Source organism: Vanacampus margaritifer, chromosome 1 (genome assembly GCF_051991255.1).
Source record: "Vanacampus margaritifer isolate UIUO_Vmar chromosome 1, RoL_Vmar_1.0, whole genome shotgun sequence".
NCBI lineage: Eukaryota > Metazoa > Chordata > Actinopteri > Syngnathiformes > Syngnathidae > Vanacampus > Vanacampus margaritifer.
In genome coordinates, this window is record NC_135432.1 from 39,752,089 (window position 1) to 39,759,279 (window position 7,191).

A 7,191-nucleotide genomic window follows, 5' to 3' on the forward strand; every position below is an offset into this window, starting at 1 on the left:
GTCTTTCACCAACCCCAGAAACATCTAAATTCCAACAAATTAGGGAGACCTCAAGAGACCAAAGGAGAGACTGAGGAAAGGAAGGAAGGATAGATGAGGCAGAGTAAGATCCACAGACATCAGCCTCCACTGATTCAACGACCAGGGGAGGAAGCAGATTGGGTTTGAATTTCGATAGATGCTGGTGTGGTGGATCTGGCATGCATGAAAACCTCCACCAAAGAGGGGAGCCGTCGACCCCGGCCAGGACAGAGCAATCACAACACCTCAGGGCCCCCCAGGCCAAGGGACAACCCCAGGGCCTCGCAGGGGCCACCAGCCGGAGAGCAAACCCAGGAGCCAGGAGCACCCCCCCCACCCCAACACGGCCCGCGCCCCCAACCCAACGGAGCAGGACGGGGCACCGCAGGCCAGCCAGGCACTCCACCGGCCCACAGCCCCCACGCCCCCCATCCACCCCCGCCATCCACCACAGCCCAGCCCCAGCCGCCCCCAGGCCCGCAAACCCCCAAAGACCCAGACACCCCCCAGGGAGTGGGAGGAAGGCGGACAGGGGCAGAGCCGCACACGCCCAGCCAGGGGGGACAGCACCTATAGAATTAACCCACTGGCATGCAGTGAATCCGAATATTAATCTTTAGTGCCCATTGGAGGTGAATCTTGAGGAGTTGGTGAGTGTGAGGTGTCGTTTGATGTAGTCTGCTCGATCCTGCTGGCAGTAACTGGGTTCCTGACTATAAAAACACAAACATTAGTTACAAATTGCCAAATACAGAAACAGCAATGTAAGTTATCGCAATGTGGTGGGTCTCGCTAACAGGCAGAATTAAGTAACCAGATTAAGGTTAAAATATTCTATAAACGTAGACCATGTTTCTATAAATTTTGATATTTGGTTTTTATTTGAGGCAGATATTTTTTCCATTAACTCTTTCACTGCCAGACGTTTTCCGAAACGGGTTGTCCCCACTGCCAGCCGATTTAAGCATTTTGAGTGATCTTTCAAGGTCCACAGAAAATGTTGTGTTTGGACTATGGAAACACACATACTACCAAATGAAAGATTGGACTCTCATCTTTCATCAGAAAAAAAAAAGTTTGTTTCTAGCTTATTCCGTTCTTCAGTAATCAACAATAGAAAATGGTAACTTTCACCGAAATTCTCTGTTTTGAAACAAAAAGTGGAGAAAAACGGCTTTTTGTGAAACGATGTTATTTCATGCACTTCAGTGAATTGTACACTTCTTTTTGTCCATGAATGATGCCACAAACACCTAAATAGTGCTTTACTTCTATAAAACAGTACCACCAACAATGAAAAAGTATTTTTTTATAACAAAAAAAACAGTTTATTTACATAGAAAACTAACAATTTGACAAACTATTTACAAAGGTGTACAACAGTGCATGTGTGATTATTTACAATTGTGTGGATGTTTGAACTACATCAATTTTACTTTTGTGTGGTAAACAGTGTAACACTCGCCTGCGTGCAAGGGGACACTGCAAGATTTGCACCACAGCCTTGTCTCACTGCGAATGCCCCTTCGCATGCAGACCCGACACCTTCTTGCTGGCTTTTTTTTCCGGGAAGTAGCAGGCATGTGTTCCAGCTTGTGTTTGGCCATGTTACCATCAAGTCGGCTTTCAGGATCAAAATACGGTGACCTGGTACTTTGTCTGGCTTCCTCATGCTCTTCCATCCCAACTTCCTCCTGGTCTTGTGGCAACAGCCACCCTCTCACCACCTGCTGGATGAACTCCAAAAAAGGTTGACTCGTCCCATTTTTTTTTTTGTACAATATGTAAGCATTGAACATGCATATTTGGAAAAGATACGCAACAAACTTTTTGTGCCACTTCAACGTTTTCCGTGTGAATGGGTGGTACGAGATGTTTTGATCCATCTTGTCCACTCCATTCATCTTGGAATTGTAGTCCACAACACAAATTAGTTTTTCGAAAGGCACTTTTTTTTTTTGTGCCTTCCGCCACACCTCCACTGTCCGCATTTCATCTTTGTGAAACGTTGTCACCATCCTCAACAAACGTTTGTCCTGCCATGCCACAATTAAAACATTTGTGTTGTGCCTTACCAGTTTCCCCCCCACCCCAAGGCCAGTGTTGGTTAGGCACGTTATCTCACTGGGTTCACCCCTGTTCTTCCTCAGCGTTCCACAAACATTGGTGCGCGCTGCCAGGAGACGTTCACACAAAGCAATAGAGTTATAAAAATTGTCCATGAATAGTGTGTACCCATTTCCTGGCAGACGATCCAGTAAGTTGAACACTGTATCGGGGAGAGAACAACTAATGCCAACATAGGGTTGCATATTGAAACAATAGCCGGTTTGGGAGTCACACAAAATATATGATTTGATCCCATATTTGACCGGCTTTTGGGGGTTGTACACTTTGAAAGAAAGACGTCCCTGGAAACTCATCATTCCCTCATCAATACAAATATTCTTGCCCGGTTGAAACAGTTCCTTGAACTTGTTTACAACGTGATTGAACACAGGACGAATTTTAAATAGTTTGTCGTCTGAACTGTGTGCCGTCTCGTTGTCGTTGAAGTGCAGGAAACTCCAGATGAGCTGGAAGCGGTTTCGAGGCATTGCGCGACTGAAGAATGGTGTCGTCTCTATTTCGTCCTGAGTCCAATACATTTCGATACTGGGCTTGTTTATATACCCAGTAAGGAATTGGAGTGCAAAAAACGTTTTGAGCTCAGACACAGACACCGGCTTCCAAGCACGACTCCTGCAGTGTGGCAGACTTTCAGCCCGTTTTTGCATTGACTGACGTGCAAATAAGTTTGTCTGATCAGCAATGTGCTGCAGAAGTTCGTCTGTGATGAAGAGCTGCAGGAAGTCAACTGGCCGGGTTGAATTCAGCTCTGCTGCGGCACCTCTTGGTCCTGGCTCCACAGTGAAGGGGAAGGAGTTTGGCTGCCAGCCTGCTTCATGCCAGCCAGATTTTTGGGGATCTGCAAATATACATTTCAATATCATATAATATTCATTTTAGATCAGTGTGATGCAATATATATATATAAATATATATATTTACGTTTTTTCTTGGATCCACTGGTTGATGGACCTTTATTCTGCTCACTCCGAGGAGCGTCACTCTGAGCTGCAGCTGAAAGAAATATATACAATTACAATAATATCGAAAGAGCGTTTTCTTTTGTTGTTGCGGTGTATTGAAAACACTTTTTTTATACCTCTCTTTGTCGTCTTTGCAGTGGGACGTCGCTGTGAGCACGATCCACGATCTATGAATGCACATTCACGTTACACGAGGTGCTAGCAGCGTGCTAGAAAAGTATCTCATAGCAAGTTTGTGCTTACCTTCGACGTCTTCTGCGGATGAAATACTGTCCGAATCACTTTCTCCGTGGCCAGACTGTACCCACTCCTCCGAAGAATATCCATCGGACTCAGGATACTCTTCATCGTCGTCCGATTGAACGTCCTCGTGCGGAGAAGTGCTCGGTCGTGCACCACGTTTTCCGGCGCTAGCACCGCTAGCCTCCGAGGCCTTAACATGCGGTCGAAGCTGCCGCCGCGTCAACGCTGCAACTTCGGCATCAACCTCATTGTCGCCATCATCATCACCTTCGTCGGATTGAACGTCCTCGCGTGCAGAAGTGCTCGGTCGTGCACGACGTTTTCCGGCGCTAGCACCGCTAGCCTCTGAGGCCTGAGGACGTGAACGAAGCTGCCGCCGCGTCAACGCTGCAGCTTCGGCGTCAACCTCCTTATCACCATCATCATCGCGGTCATCATAATGGTGCACTTTAGCACTGGTTGATGCTTCTCCTTTTCCAAAAAATCGATCAAGCGTGGTCTGCTTCTTACCGTCGGTCGCCATTTTTCGTCTCTTCTCAACTCTCGCCTACTCCTCGACGCTCTAGCCCCGCCTGGCCTTTTATACTACTGACGCCCCACCCGATCTTGTCAAAAGAGAGTCATCGCTGCCCTCTAGGGGCCAAAAATAGTCCTTAGGCACAACAGACAGACTTGAAACTTTGACCAGACATGCGGGAGGGTTTCCTCTACCCGTTTCAAAAAAAAAAAAAAAAATCATTGGATGACGTCTTTTGACGTCATTGGCAGTGAAGCGTAGGTTTTTACTTGACGTCTTTAAACGTCAGTGGCAGTGAAAGAGTTAAAATGTGATTTAGGAGGAGGTTAAAAGTACAAAACAGGAGAAGCCACCCAGTGACGCTGCGGATGAAGATCGGCCAATGAAAAGCAAGCTAAAGTTAAACTGCAGAAAACACATAGCCAATAGACTAATGTCAGGATGCCTTTGTTTCTGTGTCATTTAAATATTGTGTAGTATAACTATTCACTGGGGCAACTCGGAAGAGACTACGTTGGCTGCTTGAGACAGAGACGTATAGAATTGTATTGATAGGGACCCGGGACCCCAGATGTTTTGTATTAGATTTGAGTGTTAGGAATAAATCCACTCGTGTGTGAAAATGCCGGCTTCCTGATACCTTTCTATTGCAGAACGAGCATGCTATTGTTGGATGGGTGATAGTTTGGTAAGGTCACAAATTGGAGTCAGATTATTAACTTAAGTTTATATTAATATAGAAATAAATTCCAACACCGGGAACAAAATAATCAAACAAATTGAAAAGATTTCACTTCAACTCGTCACCATGGCCACAATCTTTTCTTACTAGACGTCAAATTCTCACATTTTGTAGTCACGAGTGTCTTCTTTCAGACAAACTAACTTTTATTTGGCTAAGGTGTCATTTAGTACCTTTATTTTCCCTTTAAGCGAGTAGAAGTTGGACTCTCTCGCCTATCTCTCCCATGTTAATTTGGGCGACTTTTTCCTCTTCATTTCGGATAAATCACATTTTGTAGTCACAAGTGTCTTCTTTCAGACAAACTAACTTTTATTTGGCTAAGGTGTCATTTAGTACCTTTATTTTCACCTTAAGCAAGAGAAGTCGGACTAATTCGCCTGTCTTTTACATGTTAATTTCAGGCGCCTTCCTCTCACCAATTCTGATAAATCATAAGTTTTCAACCTGCTCTCATTTGGTCATTTTTTATCCGATTAAGAAAATGAGAACATGCTCGTGTTCCCCAAACCCTTGCCGTTCTAACGAGTCATTTCTTGAATCTGTATCTTGAACCGTTAAGTCGTGAGAGGCTTTTGTTCAAGGGGTGCTTCTCTCATGCAATCTCAATGGAATGTGGGGCGCGTGACGGCTCCAAGTCAAAAATGTGTGTGCGCTCTTAAAGTGACAGTGACATATTTTTAGATTATGGTTAACTTCCACATTTCTTGACCGATTCCAGTCATTTAAATTTTAAACTGTTCAGCTCATTTACATTTTTTTGAAATACATTTTCAGGGACAGTGAGATACTGTTAGTTGATGTTCATTATGGTTAACTTCCACATTTCTTGAGCGATTCCAGTCGTTTAAATTTTAAACTGTTCAGCTCATTACCAAAGAGTCAGCAGTCCCATTCAAAATTTCCGCGGGAATTTTTCTAGTTAGCCATCCAGTGCCGGGAACCAAATAATGTATTTGAAAAAATTTCACTTCAACTCGTCACCATGGCCACAATCTTTTCTCACTAGACGTCAAATTCTCACATTTTGTAGTCACGAGTGTCTTCTTTCAGACAAACTAACTTTTATTTGGCTAAGGTGTCATTTAGTACCTTTATTTTTACTTTAAGCGAGAAGAAGTCGGACGAACTCGCCTATCTCTTCCATGTTAATTTGGGCGACTTTTTCCTCTTCATTTCTGATAAATCATAAGTTTTCAACCTGCTCTCATTTGGTCATTTTTCATCCGATTAAAAAAATGAGAACATGCTCGTGTTCCCCAAACCCTTGCCGTTCTAACGAGTCATTTCTTGAATCTGTATCTTGAACCGTTAAGTCGTGAGAGGCTTTCGTTGCAGGTGTGCGTCTGTCATACAATATCAATAGAATGTTGGTGCGTGAATTCAAGTGTGTCCAACAAGTTCTAATCAAATGCGTGTGCACTCTTATAGTGACAGTAAGATATTTTTAGTTGATGTCGATTATGGTAAACTTCCACATTTCTTGACCGATTTCAATCGTTTGAATTTTATACTGTTGAGCTCATTTAAATAAAAAATAAAAAATACATTAAAAAAAAAAAAAACATGCACAAGATTATTAGTATTTTTTTTTAAAGGCAATGGAATGGACTGCTATTTAAATAGTGCTTTTTTTAGCTATACTGCCTGGTCTCTCACGTCTGCATAGCAACTGCCTCAGCCAATCATCTCGCTCATCTCAACTCAACCCCTTTTTTTCTTGGTGTACTCAAGGCTTGGCCTATGTACGGGCGGCCATCTTGGCCAATTAATTAGGTACACCCAGGATTCTCGCCACTACGCTCGCCCAAGGCGGCGGCCATCTTGGCCAATTAATTAGGTAAGCCCAGGATACTCGCCACTCTGCTCGCCCAGGCCGGCGGCCATTTTGGCCAATTAACTCTTTCACTGCCATTGATGTTTAAAGACGTCAAGTAAAAACCTACGGTTCACTGCCAATGACGTCAAAAGACGTCATCCAATGATTTTATTTTTTTTTTTGAAACGGGTAGAGGAAACCCTTCCGCATGTCTGGTGAAAGTTTCCAGTCTGTCTGTTGTGCCTAATGACTATTTTTGGCCCCTAGAGGGCAGCGATGACTCTCTTTTGACAAGATCGGGTGGGCGTCAGTAGAGGCGGAGCTAGAGCGTCGAGCAGGAGATGAGAATGGAAGACAAAGGAAAAATGGCGGCCGGTCGCGAGGAGCTCAAGCCCGAGATGTTTTTTTCAAAGACCAAAAGCATCGCTGAAAAAGCACATTGTTGACGACGATGATCATCATCGATGATGAAGATGAGGGTGGTGACTCCGTGGTTGAGAAGCATTGACGCGGCAGTAGAAGACGTTAGATGGAGCTAGATGGAGGAGGGAACGGGCAATGGCGAGCGTTTGCAAGCAGCTCTACACTTACAAGACGAAAGGCATCGACCAACGCTAAAATAGTACATTGATGACGACGATGATCATCCTCGATGATGATAAAGGTGAATCCGAGCTTGACGGCGAAATTGGAACCGCTGACGCGGCGGCTATGACGGTGTCGTAACGCGGAACACAACCGAGCACGCACAGGCGGA

At 44.5% G+C, this 7,191-nt stretch overlaps 1 long non-coding RNA gene across 1 annotated transcript; it reads right to left on the reverse strand.

Annotated features, from left to right (window-relative positions):
* Positions 1-1,217: 1,217 nt before the first annotated feature.
* Positions 1,218-4,137, reverse strand: LOC144040717 (uncharacterized). The gene is made up of 3 exons (XR_013289802.1): positions 3,230-4,137; positions 3,073-3,144; positions 1,218-2,989 (listed from the first exon to the last, which is right to left on the reverse strand). It is a non-coding gene; the product is annotated as an uncharacterized LOC144040717 (long non-coding RNA).
* Between the last annotated feature and the right edge of the window lie 3,054 nt (positions 4,138-7,191).